The sequence below is a fragment of the Mchenga conophoros genome, linkage group LG8, assembly GCF_057382185.1.
Source record: "Mchenga conophoros isolate Kocher_MC1m ecotype Shallow Benthic linkage group LG8, M_conophoros_male_GT1.1, whole genome shotgun sequence".
NCBI lineage: Eukaryota > Metazoa > Chordata > Actinopteri > Cichliformes > Cichlidae > Mchenga > Mchenga conophoros.
The window spans coordinates 29,690,557-29,716,185 of NC_140533.1; positions in this window are offsets into that span (position 1 = coordinate 29,690,557).

Here is a 25,629-nt window from a genome sequence, read left to right on the forward strand (position 1 = left end):
TCATCTCCACCCTGACAGCTCCTCCATGTACCTCCTGCTTTCTGCTGCCTCTCTGTTGCCCCTGTTTACCTCAATTCCCTGTCACTCCTCATCCCACCTCAGCAGGCTAACCTAATACTGTCACCTCCTCGTCCTGCTCCATTTGTCTCTCATCGTTTCACTTTTTCTCTCCTCCTGCACACTCCTGCTACCTTCACTGTTTTTACTGCCACTATTTAGATGTTGGGACATTTCACCATTTCCTCTTTGCTCTCAAAATGCCCCATGAGGTGCATAATGCCTCATGGGAACACAATATAAACCTAACATGTGTCTGTGGGTGATGTTTCCCTTTGGTGTAAATTTTGTGACATATTTGTACAAATTAATATTTTTCAAACTGAATCATCCTTCTTTAAAAGACCTTTAATCCTGGTGTTTATTAGTACAACTAATTCAGAGACACAGCTTTACTGTAAATGCACGAGTTTGTGGCGTTGCTGTATTCACTCCAGGATTTATTTGCAAACACGAGGTCTTAACTCGACCCACAGCTGTGCCCGAACTGCTGCAGAGCCAGTTTGTGTTTCAGCACGTTCACCACCCAATCCTCATGCAGGGTTAACGCAGGAGTCCGAACAGAATCATGGTGGGAAGAATCTGAGGGCCAACCCGGTCTTTAAGTGATGACCTATGAACCCTGCATCCGGGTCCAAACGACTGTTTGCTGTTGTGTTTTTAACATGTTTTAATGTTTCTTATTCTATTTAATCTGAACGAGCCCCTAAAAACAGTCCGTGATCCCTGTCGACCTGTTTTTGTTACCACTGTTCATTTTAAAGCTCAGTGTTTAAACCCTTACGATGTAACTGCAGCCCCAGCAGCAGTATATGAATGACTAACCTTGTGTTGTGGATGGATTATCTCAGTTGTTCTCCTGGCTGAAGTTTGGTCCGTTTACAGCATCCTGCTATGCGATTGCATTTGTCTCTAACCATCAGGAACCTTCACGTTAACTTTTATCGAGTGGAAAAAGTTAGCGTTCATCCTCCAGCGTCACTGTGCTAATGTTATGCTAACATAGCTGTGTCGCTAGCGATCACGGAGCACATCATTATAAACCAGCTAGCCCAACTTCAGTAACCCTGCAAACATCACTGCTGTTTAGTTTCTGTCTTCATTTATGTTGGAAGTGATAGCAGAGCTGTACGCTTGAATTGTTTCAGGAATCTCTCAGTCACAACATGCTACATCATGTTTAAGTGGAAACTAGTGAGCTAACAGTTAACTTCAAACCCTGTTAAACTTTTCAGTTCTGTTGATGCCTGGATGTTAACCTTCATTCTTACACCTGGTGTGGCTGCTCTATCAGCAGGCTAATGGCATCAGACTTAAAGAGGTTGCCAAATTGATAGCTCTTGGTGATACTGGCCCATTAACTCTGCTAGCTTTCAGGCCTCAGCTCTTTGTTAGTGGGGAAACTACGGAACAGGCTCCAGATCAGGCATCGACAAACACACCACCAACAAAACACAACTTTCCTGGGTTTGAGAGTCTTTGACATGCGATTTTCACTCTGGCTCCTGAATGGTTAAGAACCAACCTGCACAGTCAGATCACCAAAACTGAGGAGGAAATGCTATGCTATGTGTGTGCAGCAGGGATCGTGTAGAAGATTATTTAAACTTAAGAAAAGCTCCAAAAGTCAGAGACGGGTTTAGAAGCCAATTCAGGACCTGGAGAACCAGACATGAGCCAAACAGTGGACGTCACAGCCCTCTATAACCCTTCAAACACTTGGTAACACGCCGTCATCAAAGTCTTAGAGTCTCAAACCAACAGGGTGCAGTTAAGCCAGGATGAAAAAGCAGAGAAACACTGCAGCTTGTGTGACAATCAGAGAAGCACAACCTCCTTCCTACCGAGCACTGACTTTCACCTTCTTGCTGCAGGCTAACGGGATAGTGGCACCTCCTCCCCCATCCTCACCCCTGCTCCCTCACAGTCACCCCTCTACTCTGACCTCCATGCTGCAAGCTAATTAGAGTTCATCCTGTTCCCATCTTCCATCTTCTTTCTGTTCCACTTTCTGCCCCTTCACCGCCGCCTCCTTTCTCCTCCAAGTGGCCCGACAAGAACTCCTCGCCACAGGCTAAAGTGGGTGCTGTCACCTCGTGTCCTTTTCCTTTGTGGCAGGCTGAGGAGTCACGGGGGCGCAACGTTTTAAAGGAAAAACACAGGAGTTTTATTTTCTCCATGGAAGTCAAACAGATATGACTTCTGCTGGACTAAGAAGTTTTTAAAGGTCCTCTATCTCAGCCGACACCACGAGATGACCCAGGGTTAGCTTGTCAATGCCAAAGCCGAGCGTACTCCTGTGGTAAAGGCTGAACACAGCTGGCAGCTTGTGCTGCTTGTTGTTCCTAAAGTCCAAGGAACTACGTGCAGACCTGATGAATCAACACCATGAAACTCGACTAAGGTTTGTAGCCGACCACGCAGACAGAGAAAAATCCTTAAAAGTCAGGCCTCTGCAAAGAAGATGACCATCTAATAAATTCTGGATAGAAGAAGGTTCAAAGATCCAGCGATGACAGAAGGCGTCTGATTAAAGTCCGGGTTGCTGAGGGTCAGTCAGAGAATATTACATCTGCAGTATGTATAACTTTGACCCTGTATGAAGGCTTTTTACTCTGATGGATGGACGTTGTCCACAGTTCATGTCCATAACAAGTGTAACATCCACATAATATACTCAAATATTTTAAACTTTGAAAGTTTCTCTGCTGAAAAACTTTTAGAGCATGGAGCTCTTTGTTGAACCTGCTCACCTTTCAGCTGTGTTTGCCCCAAGAGGTGAAAACAAGCAGAGCTGCTGCAGAGAGGAAAAGAGGAGCTGAACCTCCCGTGTCTCCCGTTCACCTCTGTAATCTTTCCTTTCTCCTGAAACGACCTGCTGTGACCTCTCCCAGCTGTTCGCATCTCTCTGTGACCTCTCCTCGTGCCTCCACTCCTGAATCGACCGCTGCGATCAAAATAAACCTTCGACGCCCTCAGAACAAAGCGTGAAGCGCTATTTTGTGCCTCATGAACTCCTGAAATATGAGCTAAACACCAATCGCCTGCTCCTCTTTGCTACTTTTTTTCTTCTGAGTTGTCTCTAACGACAACGCCACTTAAAGAAAATCTGCCTCCCTGCTTCTGTACAGTCAACATTAAAGTATGTGCATCATAATTACCCAAAATATCCAAAGACTACTAAATGTTTGAGGTGTGAAATAAACTGCAATGGAGCAAAATATGGGCGTGTGCGGTTGGAGGATGTGTGCGTGCGCGCGTGGGGGGGGAGCAACATTTTTCTTGTAAAACAAAGGGGGGCCCAGCAAAAAAAGTTTGGGAACCACTGGACTAAACAAAGAAACAGACTTAGTGAGGGAGGCCTGAGGGCCCGATGTCATCTATGCTCACTGCCCGGGACCGTGGAGCCTGACTGGCATTCGCCATAGAATACCAAAGTTAGCAGGTCCACGGCTGCTGCGCTGTTCAGCCTGATTGGTTTGGCGTTGGGTCAGTGATGGCGAGGCACAGAGCCGACAGCACCTGACTGCCATTAGGTGTTGGGTTGAAATCCTTGGACCTATTTCCAGGCCCTGAGGCAAAGGTATGCAGGTTCCCGGAGGATGAAGGATTTGATAACAGTGACCGGCCCCCACACTCGCCTGACCTCTGAAACATTTTGTTTCAGTCCATCCGACGCCACCCGGTTGGCTCTTAGACTGTCCAGGAGCTCAGCGACGGCCTGGTGCAGATCTGGAAGGAGATCCTGCAGGACGCCATCGGTCGTCTCATTAGGAGCGTGCCCCTAATGAGATCTCCAGGCATGGATACAAGCACGTGGGCCCCACATATACTACTGAGTACCCTTTTGAGTTGGCAAAATGGACTAACCTGAATCTGTGATCAGTTGTTGACTCATTTAAGCCAATCAGGAGCTCAGATTCTGAAGTGTTTTATTCAGCTGAGCCATGTTGTGGTTTGTTTTTGAAATCCTGGTACACTGCCGACTACAAACAATCTATTATTTTACCATCACAGCTGCATTTATTGCCCGTCGACCCTTCGTCATTTCCCTCACGCTCCCGTCTCCTCGACCTCGTCAGCAGCGACTCACCGCTCTGAGCCTCCAATGGTGCTAACCAGATAAATGCCGATGTCAGCAGTGATGAATGGGGAGCCTCGCCGCCTACCCAGTATGCAGTGCTGCAGCACTGGAACGCAGCTCCATTAATTATCATTCACAGCAGAGGCCTAAAGGCAGAGATCCGTCTCCACCCGTCGTGCTCCGATGCAGTTTTGGGAGAAGACGTCTCTCTCGCTCTTTCTCTTTGTGTGGATAATTTCTACATCTCTGGAAATGTGAACGAGCTGCTGAAGAGCCGAGTGGTAAACGGAGGACATTCATGAACGCCTTTTCAAGTCCTCTCAATGGCCACATTCAGCCGTCCACATACACAGCCGCACAGCACTTTATCTGTCACACACAAACACACAGATGGATAAATTAGTGGCAGTTTTTGGTTCAGTCTTTTGCCCAAGGACACGTGGACTCAACCGTCCATGCCCTCTGCCACAGAGGCCCTCAGCGAAGTCCACGAAGACACGAATGAGCAGAGAAATAATCATAAGCAAAGCAGGACAGAAAAGACAACCTTGAAGAACAACAAAATGACCCAAAGCAAGCACAAAACAGACAAAAGCACCACAAATATAAAATTAAACACACTAAAGGATCACAAGATAACTCCAAATGTGCAAAGGACGACGAAGTATTAAAGCGCCACACAACCCTCTATTTATGTAATAATACTCAGAATGATGATCCAGAGATGTGAAATCATCAAAATCACCATGAAAACATCACAAATGAAAATAAGAAAACATATTAAAGAAGCACAAAATTATCACAGAATCGTTTCAAATGTCCAAAAACATCCATAAAGACACAGAGCTCAACATTAACTATGCAAAAAGTACCACAACAACCCACAAAGTGATCTTTGGGAGATGGAAAATAATCACAAAGAGATATTAAATGAGGAAGGACACGGTGAATAAAAACAACCTCCGAGAACAAACAGTGATCAAGGAGACATAAAAAAAGCACAAAATCACAAAAACCTGGTGTAAGACGACAAAACGAAACAAAATCAGACACAAACGATCATCAGGACACGATGCTCAGCATCACGTCGCTCCTTCGTTCTCCTTCCACTGATGAGGAGGCTCGAAATGTCACACCAGCGGTGAAGATGGCGTCTAACACACATCCATCACGACGAGCTCCAAACGAGCTCGCAGGCACAGATGTTGTTTGGTCGACTCTGATACAAACTGCAATGAATGATCATTAGGCCACTCGTGTCGCCGTGTGCTCAGAGACGCCGAATCTCAGCGGGGAAGCCTCTCAGTGTCAAAACGCCCAGGAGGAGAATCTCCCTGCACATTTGCCCGCACCATTACCCGCACAATCACCTCCAAATTAAACACAGCACGGGCGGCGCCCTGTTCCCCTTCCTGCTATCCAGACTTCTCGTGACCTCCCCGCCGCTCTGACGCTGATTAAACTCCCATTCGCTCTCGTTAATTAGTTCACACCCTCTTTGAATCCAAACTCTGCAGCGTCGGGGTCGATCAGCGGGACTCCTCTAAGATCCACGGAAGCCAATAAACACCACGGGACGCTGGAGAGGAAGGACCGCGGTGGAGGAGCTGCCATAAATCAGAGCTACGGTCTCAAGTATGTGCAGGTATCCACGCACAACGGCAGCTGCTCCCACAAATCAGCAAACCAATCAGAGCGGGTTAGCAGCAGGCCCAAAGCAAACACGCCTCACAAAATGTTTGGCTTCATTAAGGACGCGCTATCAGAGCTCATCCTTTCCCCCGATCACGCTACTGTAATCACATTACAATTTTCAGTAATGCAGTCATGTAACGAGTCACCGGACCAAATTCACATCGCTGTCAAAATGACGTCCTCACTTCTGCTACAGAAGGTTTCCATGTCAAATGGACAGAAAGCTGCACTCAGCTGATTTCCCTTCATGCACCGCACAGCACAGAGCAAACTGCATCCAGCACAAACAGCTGCAGCACAACTGCTAACACAACTGCTGCTCTTTACAAGCATCAGCACAGACAGCGAGCTAACACAATGCTAACAAGGTCACAAAAGCAGCGATGGCAGCGTTCATGCTTCACACTAAAAGATGATCACATCGTTAGGATAAGAATCTGTGCTGGTGTGTGGGACTGTAGCTTCAGGATTATATTGTACTAACTGGTAACATGTCATGTTACAGATTAATGCAAAGTAATGTAATGTTTTCAGGCAGTAACATCCCCTATTACTTTTAAGAAAAGTAATGCAAGTGTAATATATTACTTTTTTAGTAACAATCCCAGCACAAACGGACCTGAGACTGTGGTCAAATATAATTAGAATATCAAAACACATGACTGTAAAGAGACGACCATCAAAAATGATGTAAAATGACCAAAGTACCAAAATCAACAACCTCAAGATAGAGACAAGAGAAGTCCACCTTAAAAAGTGATCCCAGACTGACTGCAGTAACCTCACAGTGGTGGGAGACCACAGCATGAGTAACATCATCGCCACCGTTACGTTAAAAATAGAGACTGGGCCACCGCTCGCCTTCAGTTAGCGTTCTCAAAGTGGCTCTGGTGCTTCAGGGCTGCCACAAACAATTATTTTTGCGATTAGTCGACTAATCAGATCATCATCCATTGGACGTAAAACGTACAGCTTATTGCTCCAGCAGCATCTGCTCTTATATAACTATAGCTGAAGTGTTTCAGGTATGTGCTAATTAAAAATAAAGACAAGATGATAGTTTATGAAATTTTAATGAAATTTGCAGATTGTTTCGGTGGAGTTGCTACCCTCCTTGCTATCTAAAATATAACAGGACACCGGAGTAAATTCTCGACCATCTCACATTTGTTTAATCAGCTGTCTGCTTGACGTTTATTCAGCTGTGTAAAAACTGTAACTTTGATCTCAGCCAAACCGATTTACTCAGGAACAAATAAAATACTGAAAAAAGCCAAACAATAACATTTTAAGTTATCTAAGTGACTCATATATCATGTTTAACCTGAGTAGTGAAAGACGGCGGTGGGTTTGAAAATGATCTGCCGGGAGTCCGGTGTTCTCACGGCGCTAGTGACCTTGCCCCCGGCTAGCTATCGAGCTAGTGGGTAACAGACGTCTCCGAAAACGTCGGAGCGCTTTTGAAAATATGCGGTGTGTTCACACCCTGGAGGACGGGGCTGTGGCCCCCCCACACTCCCTAGCAGATCGTTACATGGAGAAACCTTTGGAATACAAGCGCGCTAATCCACACAGGTATACACACAGGTGTTCACTGCTCGTAGACCCAAATTACACCTTTCTTGGCTGCTACTTCGAAGCACATCTGTCCTGCGTGCTGCACAACAACATTGAATATTTAGTATTTACTGCTGTTTACACTTAGCTAGATTAATGCGATGGTGTTGTGTTTAGTATGTTGCTTTGTTTTGTTTTGTTTTTGTCTTTTTTTGCTTGTTTTTTATTCTTCTCTCAACAGGTGATCCAGGAGATTTTTATTTTTTTTCTCCCCCCCTTTCTCACTGTCCCTCTCCCCTTCTGTTTTTCCTTTCCTTCCTCTTTCTTTCTCCCTTTCCTATCTCTCACTCATGTCTGTCCCGTCTGTAACATCTGAAAATAAAATATAATAAATAATAAAAACAAAGATCGACCAAATGGACCAATACGGCAATGCCACGATGATCCATTTGGCAAAGTAAATCCATTGGGTCTCCTTGTTGGTCTTCAGACAACAATTCTGACGGCTAAAGAACCAAATGGGACAGGCAAAAAAAAAAAAAAAAAAAAAAAAAAAAAAAAAAAAGAAAATATGCGGTGTGTTGATAAACTGAGCAGATATTTGAAGTTTACACAGCTACATAATAATAAGAGTAATATTAAAACTAACTAGCTGCCGCCATTGTTGGAAACTGAGCTGGGCTGCGCTATGAATTCTGGGACACAGCTTCTTCTTCTTCTTCGGGGTTTTACTTGTACATGCAGTGCTGCCATCTTCTGTTTCAGTCCGTTATTACACTCTCAAATCCTGCTACTTATTCCTGCGTCTTTTGGGATCTTACAGAGCTTCTAATTACGCGTCGACTATTAAATTAGTCGTCGACGATTTTGATAGTCGACTAATCGTGGCAGCCCTATACAACAGCAATTACATGCAGCCTGTTGGAGACAATAGCTGATTAACTGTGATAACAGGTGAACAGGTGAGCACACTTGTTAGGCATAAGATAAAAAGCATGTGTTTGTATGAATGGGTGAATGAGGCAAGTTGTATGAAGCACCTTGAGTGCTCAGGGAGAGCAGAAAAACAAATAAGAACTGGCCCATTAATGGTTTTTTGCCCGTCTGATTGCAGTCGAGACAGCAACTGTTTGGAGGCTGGTTGCCTCCCATCAGGCAAACCGTGCAATCAACCTGCATTCGAAAGTGGTCGCCCAAAGATGGAGGGTGTTGACCGACTGGAAGACTAGTTGGCTAGAAGCATCAAATGACCACAAGATTTAAAAGATTACTTTGAAAAACGGCCATAAAGCTCCATAAACAGACGCAAGGAGACAAAACAAGCCTGAAGAGGCAAAAACAACACAAAGAGACACAAAATAACTCAAAAAGAACCCGAGAGTCACAAAACACCAAAAACACAGGCTACAGAAGACAAAGGCAGCAGTGCTGTAGAAACACGGTGAGCGGTGCTCAGTGCATCATGGGAAATCCTCCAGCGCACAGCAGCATAGCTCAGGGATGTTCAGGGTCACCTGATCCAGCCTGAACTGTGAGACCAATCATATTTGTGTGCACGCCACTGATGCATGCAATCACATCTTTACTCTAAAGTGATGAAAAGAGTCCTCCACAGTCACTGCAGGCTTTATGTATTTCCTGCCAGCTGTGGACTCGAGACTTTCTGCGTTTCTATTGATTTCTCCATTTTCCAGCAGCAGCGATGTGGCTGAAATGAAAACCTGCTGACACACAGGTCTCACAAGTCAGACGCTGTTGGAGAAAACCATAAATATTAGGACCCCTCGATGGTTCCTTCAAGTTTAGGAGTGCCTCTGTCACGCCCGATGCTCTCCGCCACCTCGTGAACTTAATGGCATTTTCTTAATGAAGTGGTGCTGTGATGCTGAGGGAGGTTTCTGTGTACCCACGAGTGCCCCTCTGCCAGCAGCGTCTTTATCGCTAATCTGCTGGAAACTGTGAGAGGTGGGTGAAAGCCGAGGAGGGCAATGAACAGATTTATGGCAACAGTTAAACACTTTGGCTCCAGTCGAGTTTGTCATTAGGTCACACATTAGCACACGCACTTTACAACGTGAACATCCATGCTGGGAAGATGGCTGGCATGAATCATCGCCACACAATTAATTACTGATGAATTCATTCCTTATTGCCAGTTTCAGGGTTGGTTATTGCAGAGACATTTGAGGAGTTGGTAGAAAACTGATGCTGGATGCTAGATCCAAATCCATGGATCGAAGTGCAGGAACCTTTGTGTTGACACATGGCTGCGTAACACAACACATGGCTGCGTAACACAACAGTTAACTGCTGCTATACATTTATGATTGTACAATTTAACAAACTTGCCAGGGTTTAGTTAATCACACCCACACCTTCCACAGACAAATCTCGATTCCCCACATTCCTGCATGACGTCTAGTTTCCTAAACCGAACTCGAACAAAGCTGAAGTCTTTGTTATTGATCCTGATCGTATTATATTCTTATCACTTCAGCTCAGCTTGGACAACTTAAACCTGACCCAAAGCAATCTGCTACAAACACAAACTCAATCCACAACTCAATATTAGCGCCTCAAAGGCCGAGTCCAGTTGGGTCAATTGTCCCGTCAATGTTTTGCACAGATTGGAAATACTGCAAAGGTTAGGCCAACACTGAATAATTTACAGCAGCGTGTCTTGAGCCAGCACTCAAAGAAGTCTGGAGACGTATTCCTGAAGAAATTAAGGAACGCTGCATCAGTGAGCTCATGCTGCGTGGTAGAATTGGACCTTTGTGCCTTATATCATGTATTTGTATCTATGTTTCACATATTGCAATAAATGACTGCATTGGTTTCTTGTTTGGTGATCCAAGACTTTTGCACATTGCTGTAACTGAGAAGCTTACCTGTGCCCTCATTTCCTCTTGATTAGATTATTGGGATTCACTTCATACTGAATGATGGCGAGGTGTGTCTTCTGCAGCTGTAGCAGCTGAAATGATCCCTAAAAAGTTGCTTTTGAACTAAAGTGATGTGACATCATAAACGTGATGTATCCCACGGTTACGGTGTGATGCACACTAACGCTGAGGCGTACTTCGACCTGCTCAAATTCCTGATTTTAAGTCCAATGAATCAGAAGAAAGACAAAGACAGGACGACTCCTCCCTCCGGGTTTCCTCAGATCAGACAGCATTTCCGATCTCACCGGAGACTTTTTACGGATGAACCTGGACATAAAGGCGACCCCCCAGCGGGCAACGCTTTCCTCTGATCTCCAGATTAGGATGCAGGGCGTTGGCCCGTCTGTGCTCGTGTGTGATGAAAGGTCTTGTTCCAACACTCGGGCTGTCGCAGGAGAGCAGAGAAGGGCGAGCAACAAACAAGGAAACGGTGATCAATAACCTACAGGGAGAGGAAGCTCGGACAACACGCTCAGACGGAAAACATTAAACTTTCATGTTTGAGTCTCTCGGGCTTCAGTCTGGAGGTGAAATATCAACATCCGCACAAACGCCTCAGCGTCCCAAACTCCTCCAGACGTCTTCGCTTCTCAGACTCATTTTTTAAACTCGCGCCGCCGACACACTTGAGGCCTGTTCACTGCACAGGTGTGTCTGAGACAAAGCTGTAACGATGTGAGGACACTTGAAGATGCGAGCATGGAAAACTTCATTAATCAGGGATAAAAATAACGGCGAGCCGCAGCTCGCCGGAGCCTCGTCTACAAATAAAATATGAATTTCCTTTCTACAGTATAGAAGCACTTTACAGCCCGAACGTTCAGCTCACCACCGCTTAAATTATCAACCGCCTCCCTCGACAGTCGGGGACAGCGGCCTGATATTTTTAGCTGGTCAGGCCCGGTGAACAAACCAACAGGTTTTCATTCTTAATGACGAACCAGGACTCGCACAGTTTTAATGACACAATCTCTCAACGTGGATTTGAAAATGAAAATACAAATGAAAAGTAGGAAAAAACCTAAAAGCATTTGGACATGATGATTTTTGTAGCTCTGCGTCTGTCACACCACCACAGCGGATTTTAAATCAAACTATCAGGATGTCAGTGAAGTGCTGACTTCAGCAACTGTTGAGGATTTAAAGCCATTTTTAGAAGAGCCTGATTTTCAGACACCTAAACATAATCAGACAAACATGATTATAAATATTAAACTGCTTGGATGAAAATGCTTTGACAGCTCAAGGCTTGGACCCACTGTCACAGGACCGGCTGCTCAGCGCTGTCTGTCTTAAATTAAAGAAAGAACGTAAAGTGAGCACGCTGTGTGCAGGCAGTATGATCAGTGGTGTGAGTGCATGAGTGAAGAAATGGTGCATGTTGTGTTGTTTAGTGCAAGAAACCAAACTGAAGGTGTGTCTCACACAGCAGCTACTCTAATAGCTTTTGCAGAGCAGCAGCACGCTGGGCTCAGGCGTTCCCAGTGTTGCTGACTGGAAATGTGTCCATTCCCAACGTCTGCAGAAAGAACTACCACAGCAATGGGCTCCAGTGTGGGTGGAGTGGGTTGTCACACCGTGGACATCACCAAATGAGGTGTTTCTTCTGAGATGCACTGCTGGGTGTGTAGACACCTTCAGCTGCTTGTTGTGGGTCTCTCTCTGTTTACGTTTCATCTTCAATAACTGAAAATCTGCTTCGCTGGGTCGAGATCAGGTGACTGACCACTGAATTCAATTCAATTTGATTTATATAGCCCCAAATCACAACAACAGTCAATGTGTTTTTATTATAAGTTAAAACCCCAAAATAATACAAGGAAAAGCACAATAATACATATGACCCCCTATGAGCAGCACTTTGGTGACAGTGGGAAGGAAAAACTCCCTTCTAACAGGAAGAAACGACTGTTGGACGTGAGGAAGAGAGGACAAAGACACGCTGTGGAAGAGCCAGAGATTAATAACAACTAATAATAACTAATAATTAAATGCCATGTGTACAAAAACATTGAAGAATATCCCATTTCTCTGGCTCTGAGCAGTTTTGCAGTACTGGTCTGAATGTGAGCAGACTGCAGTTCTGAACACAGTTTGTCCTGATGCGTGTATCAGCAGTCACATCATCAATAATCATCACTGAGAACTTACTGGGCATGTATGGCAGATACCATACCGCTGCCTCCACTTCAACCTGCTCAGATTCCTGATTTTAAATCCAATGAATTAGTGCAGAAAGACGGGACGGCTCCTCCCGCCGGGTGTTCTCAGGTCAGACAGCGTTTCTGGAAATTTTTTATGGATGAACCTGGACATAAAGGACATAAAGGAGATCAGAGGAGATGTGATGAGAGGAAAGATACATGGGCAAGTATAGCAGCCATACATGCCCACACCATAACACTGCGTCCACCATGTCAGACAGATGATGGGACATGTGTCTGTCCACATTTTGTGTCCACAACAGTAAAGCTTCTTTAGTTGTGTTAATACTTTTATACTTTTATTTAAACTTGTTGGACTAAAGCTGGAAGGCTGCACTGTAAAAGTTCACAAAATAAAAGCAGAGATTTCTGGTAATTACATTTTGTTGTTGTTGTTGTTGTTTTAACTTTATTTAAGCAGGAAGTGAAAACACTGAGATTAAGAATCTCGTTTAAAAGACTGCACTGGGCTGAGAGAGGCAGCATTAACCTAGCATGTTTTTTTAAACCCAGAGCAGCCAATCTGCCTTAACCCTTGGTAGTACCTAAAAAAGAGTACCCCTTATGAAGACCTAGAGCCATAAATCGACCACGCCATAAAGTGCTATAAAAAGATTATACATCAATATTTTTCCACTTTAAATTAGCCAATATTGTAGACCTACTTCTCCTTGAAATATACATATGAAGTTTTAATTATATTTTCGTTGTTTTAACCCTTTAAATCCCAGTTGTATTACATGAGCGCCCCGTTTTTACAAAAAAATAAATATTTAGAAATAAAAACATTTGAAGTAATATTCGTTTGTTATTATAATTAGGCCTTTAGATGGACTAAAGATCAGCACCAAAATTAATTTTGATCAACTTACAATTTTCTTTTCCGAAGCGAATTATGTCCTCCAGGCGGTCCGTCGTCGTTGTCTAAGCCGGGATCCATGCCTCCTCCCGGGTAACGTGCAGATGATTGCTCCGGTCATGTTTCGTCGGACGCCTTTCACCAGCACACACGTCGATACCACGTGACAACAAATACGTCATTTCCGGTTGAGTCAACAAAAAAAAATTCCCGCTTGAGTGACCCTGGGACTGAGACATCGCTCCAGACGATCGGCGGGGGAATCCTGTTTTCCAAGCCGCGATCGAATCCTGATTTCCGTGTAGTGTTTTACGGCGGCTCGCTGATTTCGAGCAAGCGTCAAATGTGAAGCAAGGGAGCCACCCGGTGGCCAAAAAAAAAAAATTACAACTCTAAGGCATCTCTACACCCCCGTGTAGGAGAAACGGCCATGGCCGCTATGCTTACGCTAAATTGTTTTAGTGAAAAATAGCGTTTATAATGTGTTTCAATGGGGCGATTTATGGCTTTTGGTACTCATGTGGATGTCGGTTTTTAGCTTAGCCACCTTAAGCTAATCGAATAAACGGAGACGGCAATTCTAAAGATAAGCAAAAAAAAAAGGGGTTGGGAGGTTTGGCTATATTCTATTCAACACAGTGAAAATGGCCTAATATTAAAAAACGCTGTGGATGATAAATGGCCGTAGGTACTACCAAGGGTTAATTAACTGATTAGGAGGGAAAATCAGTGGTGTTATTCAAAAAGTAAGAAAACTCTCAGTAAACAGTCCAATTTGAGCTCAGTTAAATGAACGTGTCGCAATGATGAAGCATGCACGCTTTCTTAAGACCGTTATTCAGATTCTTGCAAATATCTTTTTTGTTAAGTTATTTTTGACAGATAAATAGCAGAGACGTAATCAGGAGCACACCAACCAGCTCAGGCTAAACTTCCTCCAGAGCAGAACAGGGAGCACCTGAACAGGTGCAGTCATCGAGGAACACCACAGCCTCCACCTGGACAGATTTACCCGGGGGGGACAGGAAAGGAAGGCCCAAGGCTCGATGCTTCTTTCAAAATAAATCTGAGTGCTGTATGAAATAAATACTACTCAATAAACAAAGATGAGAATTTGTCAGGAGGACCGCAGAGACCAGTTTAAACAGGGATCGGTCTCTGATGTGATCCCAGCTCTGATGATAAAACCTTCAGATTAAACTGAACTTTATCCTTAAAAACAGCTGTTTTCTTTGTGTCTGCAGAGAGTCCCACTCTCACTGAATCTGCACACTGTGGATGTTTTGTGCCGCTTCCCTCTTACATGCTTGTCGACAGGCACAGTTACACAGATCCAACGCGATCTTTGCTCTTCCTCCACGGCATTTGTTTTCTGTCGTCTTTCTGCTGTTTTGCTGGAAACAAAAGCATCGCTGGCTGTTTCTCCGCCTCCGTCTTATTTTTCTGACAGCGCTGTCCACAGTGGGAAGGCTTAACGGCCTCTGCAGCTCTCACAGTCTTCAGGACAAATGCCATCAAATACTTCTGGAGCGCCCGGTGGACGGCCGAGCAGCCGCTCACATAAATGTCCCGCGAGTGTGAAATGTTTTGACGCTTACAAACTTTTTTTGTACTCTTTTCGTATACAAAACCAACAAGGGCAGGAAAACAGCTGCTGCTCGGTGAGGAGACAGCAAACACAACCTGAGATCCTGCAGGCAGAAACCGACAACATACTGTATATTTAAGCATAACTGGAATCATTTTACACATTATGGACGGTTCAATGTTTATTACACTTAATGAACACATGTAATGCATTAGAATCTCATTCCCATCTGTCTCTTTATGGTTTTATAGCTTTCTAAAGTGAATGTTTTCAGCTTGGAACAATTACTCAGACAAAACAAAGCATGACTGTGGACTGCAGACATATCAGGGAGAGGTTAGAGTCCCGTCTCTTTGTTCGAGGACTCAGAGACACAAGAAACTGGGACTCACTGTTCAGTTGCTCGTGCACGTTCTCCTGAGCTTAGTGCAGTTTAGGAATAAATAAGCCAGACGTGGGCTTCAACACGATGTTTGCTGCTGAGGAGGGACTTTGCCGGCGTTGCCAGGTTTGGGTTTTCCCCTCCTCCTTGGACAGAGGACTCTCTCCAAAAGACATTAACACCTCATTCTGCACTAAGGACCTTGGAAAGAAAAGCGACTGGACTTTAAGTTTCTTGAGGCTGTTTCATCCGAGATGCTTCTTCGGTTCTGACAGTTGTCTAACAGCTGTAACTGTATACACTGCACTTCCTTTAATTCTACTGCTGCTGATATTTTATTCTTTATTTTCTATTTTTAATTATTTGTACCTGCTTAGTGTTTTTTCTTCCATTATTTGTATTTAAGCTGCACTGGTGTTGTGCTGCTGGAGTCATAATTTGAGGGGTTAATAAACTCTATTCTATTCTACTCCGTAAAGATCACTGTGCGTGAAACAGTGAGGATGAGCCGCAGTGTCAGGGTCGGACTGTCACTGTCCAATCAGAATCATGTCGTGTCTGCCTTTCTTATGCACAGCAGCAGTTTCTCATCATGTCTGTGTTCATTCACGTCTTCAGGACACAGCGGCTCATTCACAGTGGGATTATTCCTGAACATCACTTTGCTGACGCTTGCTGACCATAGTTTGAAGCTGTCTGAAGAATGGGGATGTGATGTTATGTTAGAGTGATGGACATCCTCACAAACAGCACGGTGAGGGGAACGGCTGCGGCACCAACAAGTTTTAGGTATTGGAAGATCCATCGTCTGGTTTCACACATATCAAATGGACTGACTGGCATGTTCATGAGTTTAATGCTGTGGGGAGCCGAGACGTCAGAAAGAGAGAGGATTCGTTAATGCTGGTGAGGATCTGGATCAAAGACGGCACGCTGGAGTCAGCGGATGGCTGCTCTCTCCATGTTCCCTTCTTGGTACGACAGAAACATTTGCTCAGGTTGTAATTTGTGCAGTTTTCCTGCTTCTCTTACTCGAGCAGTTAGAAAATCCAGGATGTTTGGATGATAAAGAAGCACTGCAGGTGTGATGTTTGCTTTGAGAGTGTTGATGGAGATGTTTAGAGAAGGTCAGAGGACAGAGAGTGTGGCAGGAGTCTCTGTGGACTATGATGTTTGCAGATGGACTGATCTGTAGTGAGAGCAGGGAGCGGGTGGAGGAGAGGTGGAGGTGTGTTCTGGAGAGAAGAGGGGTGATAGTCAGCGGAAGCAAAACAGAATCCAAGTGTGTGAATGAGAGGGAGGAAGGCATCACTGCAAGGAGCAGAGGTAGTGAAGGTGGATGAGTTTAAAGAATGCACAGGACGGGTGGTGTCGGGTGGTTTGTGACAGAAGGAGAGCACCAACTGAGACCTGGAACGGTTAGAAACTAGTAGCTCTGACGAGAAGAGGCCGAGCTGGAAATGTTTGCAGATATGAACGGGACAGAGATGATGGAGCTGCCAGGCCAACACGCTCTCACTCCCGAGGCGTCACAGGCGACATTCCCGGGCACCCAACACGTTCCTAAATGACGAGATCGGAACGTCTTTCACCGCGGGGCCGTAATTCTACTGTATTTCACCCGTAACCCGGCGTGTACCTTAAGAACGCCGAAGGTCGGCTTTCGCGTTCCTCAGGAACGTGAGGAATCGTCAGGATGTTACGCCTCGGGAGTGAGAACGGTCTGGCCAGGCAGGATGAAAAGAGGAAGTCGTCAGAGGACGCCGTGAAGGAGGACATGCAGAGGGTGGGTGTGACAGAGGAGGATGCTGGGAGGAGGTGGAGGCAGATAATCCTCTGTGGAGACCCCTAAAAGAAGAAGATGATGATGAAATGTCTTCACCCCTTCAACTTTGAGGATTGTTGAACTCTTCCTCTCAGTTTGTTTCTTTCATGCGAGTGAGGAACTCGTCCCATCTTTCTCTTTTTGTTACTTAAGCAAAGGATGTGAATTATTCTTCTGCTGGATTTCAGCAGCGTGACCTCACCGCGCCTCAAGCAAGCTCGATAAATCCTTCCACACCTGACCTGCTCCAGAGACAAAGAAGAGCGGCTGTAAAACAAACTCACCTCGCTGTGAACCGCCACTGAAAAATTAAAAATGAGATATCTCCAATTCCAATTTAATCTGGAGCCTGGGGGGAATAAATATTAATCACTTCACCTCCTCCAACATCACATTCACATCGCAGTCACTTCACAGACAGGATGGAGGACCGCGTTCAAAACACAAGCTAAAATTTGTATTGTCCCTTAATCAAAGCCTGGAGGCAGGAATCCTGCTGGCCGTCGAGGTATTGACTAAAAAACAACTTCTCCACCTTTGTGACAGAGAGGGAAGTCCTGGAAAAACTGACCCACAAATGAGAGCCTGCGGAGATTTAAAACAACACAGCCGGTATGCAATTATGCAAGAAGCAGCTCTTTTACCTTTGTTGCCAATTAACAGTTCCTATAAACCTCCTGGGTGGGGGGTGGGGGGGCTGTACAGCTACCGGCCATGTTTAAATTCATATTAGCCACATTAGCTAATGTGCATCCATTTTTCATGGGCGGGACCTCGGGCCGTTTCCCCTCGCTGAGGCTTCGACTGCTTTCCTTAAAGTGCAGAATAATGTTCCCTGTGTGCGCGTCGTCAATATTTCAGTTTGGGGGAGGCACAGAGCAGCACGCGGGTCATGTTGGTGACAGAGCTCATGACTGTGTTCAGACATTTCACCGGAGCTCTTCTGCAGAGCGCCGCGTAATCGCAGCAAGAGCCGAGCGAAGCCCTCGAACACACGTGGAACAAAAAAGTATGAAAAATGAATGAAAAGCTTTCGTCGGACAAACGCAGTCACGTGACGGTCATGTGACGTTCGCTGCGTGAAGTCTGACAGACCTCAGAGTCCAGCAGCATGAAAGTTAAAAACATTTATTTTATAGCATGGTCTTCAGATAAGGAGACCAGGCTCTGTTCATGTGCACCCATTCAAAGCCTGAAAACTCCCACAAACTGCCAGGAATCAGGTAAGTCGAGGGCAGCAGATGAGCACCGTGACCTGGTGAGGGTCCTGGGTTCTAATCCATCACCATCTTTCTGTGTGGAGCACAGCTATGGCAGCTGGGATAGGCCCCAGCCCCCGCGACCCTGATGGTGGAAGAGGATGGATGGATGTACGGACGGACACATTTATAGAAGGTTAAATCTGTGATTGTTCACAGAGCCACTGAAAATGAGCATGTGACGAGAAAACCATCATGAGCTGTCCCTGAATGTTTGTGAGGACCAACAGCTTTTAGTCAGTGTTCAGCCCACACCATCACCAGGCGCCCGTGCTATTCAATTCAACTTTATTTACACAGCACCAAATCACAACAACAGTCAGTAGACCCTACAACAATACATACAGAGAAAAAAACCTCCCTTTTAACAGGAAGAAACCTCCAGCAGAACCAGGCTCAGGGAGGGGCGGGGCCATCTGCTGTGATTGGTTGGGGTGAGAGAAGGAAGACAGGATAAAGACATGCTGTGGAAGACTAAACTCAACCTGCCATCACAGATGTTTAGCAGGTACATGATGGTTAATAACTTGACAAGTCGACCAGATTCATGTGAAAGGAGTCGAGTTTGCATCACGGAAAAGATTCAGTGAAAAACACAAAGAAATGTGTGTTTCTGCAGAGACGTCCGAGGGGTCTCGCAGGAGCAGCGATGCTATTTGGTTAACAGTGAATTCAGTGACCGTCAGAGCCAATGAGCGGCTCAGCTCCACTGTGGACGCCTGCCATGAAACTTTTGGATCTACATCCAGAAGATCTAAATTTTTCTCAAACAGAAAAATAAAATCAGTGAAAGTGCTGAATAAGAATCAACTGTGGGTTCTGGGGGAGTCTGCACTTAGATTTGATTTTCTTCAAACACACTATCAGCGCAGGCACTGCTACTGATTTTTCCTCCGTTTCTCTTCTGATTATGTTTAGAGAGTCAGATTGTGCAGAACTCACTGCACCATAAAAACATGCAGCACACAAGGTTCAGGGTAGAAAGCACACGCTCCGTCGATAAGCAGGGTTTTTAAGTCCTGTTTAAAATCGACACCATGAATAATCCATATCTGCAGCTGAGCTCTGACATTGCTGGTGGTTACTAACCTTGGCAGTTAAAGAAAAGATGCCCGAGCTGCAAGCATGTGGATGGAAGCTGCCTTCATGACAGAAGCTGCGTGGCAGCGATGCCTCCAGGAGCTGCGAGGAGAAGAAAAGTCCCGTCAGCCTCACTTGACTTTCTATCAGGACTCAGAGTTTGTGATTAGGAGGTGACACGTGAGAAGACTTGAAACATTTTTGACCTTTGTGACAGCTTCTAACGCAGGACTCCTGGAGCTGAAATCAAAATACTTTCATGGCTTTTAAAAAGCTTTTCAAAATATTTAAGGACCTCGGCGCCACGCTGGGCTGTAGCACTCACGTCGTCAACAAACCTTTGACTCTACATTGATTTTGAGAAACTAAGCAGCCTCAGTTTAAGATGACTTTCACAGCTCACTGCATCAACACAGCAGAATTGATCTTAATGGAAAACGCTCCAAAGGACAGACTGACTCTGGTTAATCCATCAGTGAGTACGAAGGATTCATCCTGGTCAGACGCTGACTTCATCAGTGTAACTTTAGCAAATGTTTGGCCAACAAATACTCCAAACTCACTCAGTCAGTCTGATTTCATACAAACCCTGGAAACATGTGAACACCAGGAATAATTACACCTTCTTACCAGAACAGAGCAAAGCTCAGTCAACAGGATGCTGCAGGGTCTTCAAACTGAGCATCAGAAAGAAGAAGGTGACAGAAGTGAGAAACGGGAGTGTTTCTGAAACTGTTGATCTGCTGGGATTTTCCCGCACGGCCATCTGTCGGGTTTATGCAGCAGCTGGTCTACAGCAGCAGAGACCACGCTGGGGGCCACTCCTGTCAGCTGAGAACAGGAACCTGATGCTGCAGTTCACACAGGTTCACAACACTGGACAACAGAAGATGCAAAAATGTTTCCTGGTCCCATGTTTCTCAAGTTCTGCTGCAACGTTCAGACACTGGGGTCTAAGGAGCTCGGAAAGAAAGCGACAGGACGTCTTTAAGCTTCATTCGAGAAGCTTCTTCAGTCCTAAGACTAAACGGTGGAGAGTCGCACATTTGATTTGGTGCAAACAGCATAAAGTCATGGATCCATGCTGCCTGTGTCAGTGGTTCAGGTGCTGGTGTGTGGTATTATGGACTTAGATCATCGAGGCAGTACTGAAGTGTTTGACCTATTAAATCAATGCTGATTTCTACTCTGTGAGATGAGCAGAGAGGAGATTTACTGACTGTCCTGCAGGCCAAGCAGACAGAATTCATTGATTGCATTGATTGTCCTCACGCTCTGGGACACGAGCGTCGCCGGGATCCTGATCATTGATTACAGATGCTGATACGTAGCTGTGAGGTTTAAACAGCTGCTGGTGCTGATGATAGTTCCTGAAACACAGACGAACGCTCCTGCAGACAGCTTCTCTGTGGTGTTTGATTTCTAAGCCTCCGTATATCAGAAAGACAAAGAAAAACTGAAACTCACAACACTGGACAAACATGTCGGGTGGAGGTGCGCTCATCTTCTCTGCAACAGTTTGATGTCAAACTGATGGTGCACTTCCTGTCTGCTGCAAACGCGACCTGCTGCACAGAATGATGTCAGCCTTTAACCGGGAAGATGTTTCACACGACCTGCTGAACTTCATTCAAACCTCGAACTGAACAACTTTTCTTCTATCAGAGTAAAATAAATCGTACAACTCCGGACGAGAGATCAGACTTCACGCTAACATCGCTTTCATCACAGCATCTCCAAATTAACTGGTTCCTCCAACTTACATATGAAGACCTCTGTGTGTGTGTGTGTGTGTGTGTGTGTGTGGGGGGGGGGGGGGGGGGGGACTGGAGCTCCTTCCTCTATCCAGGAAGTGGAATTCATCATGGTGAGGAGTGCTGACTGGGCATTAGGGCAGCCTGCGGGGGGTTTCCCCTCCTGCACCGACGAGCTGATGGAGCCCATTTGTCATGCAGGAGAGCCGCTCGCTCCGCCAAACGCTGAGCGGATGCTGGAAAGCTCTGACGAGGAAACTCAGGGGACTCTCCGTGGCATCAGCGGGAATTCAGAGTGGGATGAGGTGCGTTTTGGAGGGAGGAGTGGGAGCTTTTATTCTTCTAACCAACATCACCACATTTAAGTCACAAAAACTGCAAAAACGACTCCGCTGGCTCGGCGCGTGCCATTAAACACTTTGTATGAAGCTAGCATGATCAGTCAACACGTGGAAGCTTCTGGGTTTGATTTTGTAGTCTGTGGATGTCTGGGTCAGTCTGAGGACTGTTGGTTCTCAAACAACGAGAAACAGGAAAGAAATCAAATGAAAACAGAATTCTCAGGATCGTTTTCAAACTGCAGGAGCCACACGTAAGCCCACAGTCTGACAGCCAGCAGCACTAATGAGATGAGGTTATACTGTGAGCTCTTTAAGTCTAATTTAACAGGGTGTCAGTGAAGTGACGCTAATGTGGGCCATGTATCAGCTGAACAGGTAAAACTGTATAAACAGTTTTACCTGTTCAGCTCCTTTTAAAGAAACATTTAACAGGAGCAGTTGGATACTGAGCAAAGTGAGCAGCTGCCACTGAAATGAGATATTCAGTGTGCTGTTCATGGACGTCGTGTTAAAGCGGTTTATCTGGTGTTCATTTCTTACGCTGGAAAAACAAATGTAGTTACATCCACTGAGCCGAACGCTCCTTTTCTTTGAATCAGCAGCCACTCAGGCTCTGCAGAGCAGCCAGCATGTCTTCACTCTGTCAGCTATCACACATATTCTAATGTAGTGTTCCTCTCATGTTCAGTCTCCACAATTTAAAATACTTTTGCATGAACCGGGTCCATCCTCTGGGAGCTGTATCAGTGGAAACATCAGCTCGCCATTAATCAGCCTCTAATTAGACAGCCGGACCCTGTCCCTGTACTGGTTTGATTTTGCCAAAGTGAAATGTGCAGATTAACCTGAAAACTGCAATCGCCTGCCTGCAGGACAGAGGTGGAAACCTGCTAATAAAGACAGACAAAGATGAGCAGACAGCAGAGGTTTAAAGAGTTAACATGGCTCCAATCACAAATCTGCTGGTTTACACGATTACTGTATCGTGGACGGGCATCTTGATCACCTGCGCTCTTTTTTCACTGTTCGGATGAGATGGAACCTGAGCGATCCCCGTAGGGAAATTAGGCTGTTGCAGTTGCAGGAGTAATGGGATTCAGCAGGGCACAACAACAAATAGAATACACGCTCACAAACAGGGCATTAAAAAAGCAATAAGAGGAAGAGACAGTGCATTTAAAAACAATTTGGCCTCTGGAAAAACTGGAAATGCAGCTGAAAAAAGCAGCTGCTGCCGGTGGCGTCTCAGAGATACTGGGCAGCTCAGAGGGGCGCTCTGCTGCGGCGGGAGTGACGCGGCGTGGTGAGGTCGCAGCGTTGGCTCAGCCACAAAATCGGTTTCTTTAGCATCGAGAAACTTTCAGTCACCCGCCCTGTACTTCACACAGAAACATAGAAACTAAAAGCTCAGCTCAGATTTATGAAAGGAAACACCTGAGGCGTCTATTCATATCCAATCACACGCCTGGTACTGTGACAGACTGCATATCAAAGATGGACACAGTGCCTGCCGATTTGGTGTGAAGGCCAGTTTGACAGACTGGGTCACTGCGTCACTAAAGCACAGCGTTGCTTTTTTCTGAGCTGTGGATGCACAAAGTACCTCAGCAGCTCCACCTACAGCTCCGTCTCACAGTGATGCTCCTTCCACCTGGACCAGAGGCTTAATAACTTAACTTACCTACATATCTAACCCTTTAAGACCTACCATAGAACCAAGTCCGTCAGAGCTTATATTATATGTTTACCTGCTGTGGAGCCGTTTTTGGGAGCATTTCAAGTTGCTATACATCAATACAACCATTATAGCCTAAATTTTAATAATATGCATGCATTAAGTGCATAGTAATTACATAAATTGCAAAAAAGAGCAATAAACTACAAAATTATTGAAAATTGTTTTTGTTTTTTAACATATATTTGTAGTTAGAGAAATTTAAGAGGCTTATCCCTCAAAACTGTAAATACAAAAAAGTTGCACAAAATAGTTTCCCACCACAGGAAATTTATTTTAAGTGTCTTCATAGTTTTATTTTTGAAATACACCAATTTTTATATACTGTAGGAAAAACGAAAATAAATATTATAATGCAAATTTGTAAAAACCAGCATGTGCATGAAAATTAACTATTTCCAGCAGTGCAATATGAGTCCTCAGCATCCCAGAAACGACACAGAAAGTCATAAAGTCAAAGATAACTTTTAAAAACACCAGTATAGACTCATGAGGCCCTGATGGTAAAAAACTATATTTCCGCAAAATGACGTCACTTTCGGTTTCGGACAGGTCATGGCGGGTATGCGATAGTTCATGTTGATGGACGTAGGAAGTGTTACGAACAGCTGATCGGATCGGCAAAGTGTGTTTCTGGAATATTATGTTTTTGTTGCTGCAAGTGCTTTTTATGCAATGTTTGCAAAGCTTTTTGTGGAAGGAAACTGTGACCGAGGACAAGCTGATGGCATAAGATGTAAGTACAACTCCTCCGGTTTCATATGCAAAAAAAATTATTGCGCTAGCTTAGTGGTTGCAGAGCTACTGGGATTTAAAAATAGTTGTGCAAAACGGAGCGTGCTGCTCTGACCGGCTTTAAAGGGTTAATAAGATAACCAGACATCGCCTCATCCTAGATGAATAACTTGATTGGCTTGTGTCTCTCGGTTCAGCCGTTTGATTGGCTCTTTGGGCGCATGGGTGGGGCCAACCATCGTCTTAGCTGATCAGAATTCTGTCATTGATTTGATTTTGCTTTTTAGCATCCCAAAGCATGCTGGGATGGGAGTAAGAGCCACATCCAGGATATGACATACGAGAAACACGTCACGTTGCACGTACTATTTAATCAGTTTTTTGCATATTGGACTGATTGATAAATGAAGTCATCCTTTTAGTTTGGATAAATGTGCATAGTAATACCTCGAGGACAGGATCTTTGGCAATCAGTTTGATTCCAGTTCTTGGTGCTTTGATGTGCAACAGTGCAGATCCATCAAACCGTTGGATATGTTTGGTCATGCAGCCACAAATACAGAGGTTTTATCGTTCGCTCTTCAGGCGGCGAGGCTTAAACACCAGCGTGACACCATCCAAACAAACAAGACAAGCTTTAATGTTCAGCACCAGATCTCAAACCTCTGCCCCCTGCAGGCAGTTTGAAGGACCATCAAATAGGAAAAAAATAAAGCAGTAAAATCTTTTATAAGATTTAAGATCTAATGAATGCTCATCACAGAACAAGCCTTCCTCCCCGAGGATGCTCGTTCCGAAGCAAACAAACACATAAATCCAGAGTTTTACGAGCCGGAACAGAAAAGGTCATTTAACAAACAGTCCAAGAAACGATGACTGCTCCCAGCCAGCGCAGCTGTAGGTAAGACAGCACCATCTCTGACACTTCACCAACAGTCCTGAACTCATAATTGGACCGGAGCTAAACTGCTGTCTGGTGTTTGCATCGTGTGGGGCTCGTTCATCATCCGCTGCTCTGTTTGATGAAGTCGAGTAATGAGATATGAACAGAGGGAAGGAGAGGAGCGGCCGCAGAGGCCAGAATTACTTTCCCATTAATAAACATCATTTCCTAGTAGAGGATAAACAACGGATTAGCTTTGTTTGCTCTGTAGAGACGTTGATTATACCGCTGCTGATTAAAGTAAGCGGCCGGCTGCTGTATGTTAACAAAGAGCCGCGCGGAGGTGAAAGAAAGCCCAGAGGGATGTGGAACATGTTAAAGAGATAATTAAAGTGGAAGCACTTCCTTTTTCTTCCAACTTTATTTCCTGCTTTTATGCCTTCTGCATTCTTTCCACCCAGCGCAGCAGGCGTGTCCAGCAGAAGCTCTGAAGTGCAGGCTGGGTGGAGTAAATGCGACTAAAAAGGTTCCTGCATGGATGCTTCTACTCATTTAAACAGTAGAATCAAAGAAATAAAGAAGACTAACTTTGGAGGATAAAATTAGGAAAGGAGTCCAAACTGAGCTCAATGTAAAGGCGAGT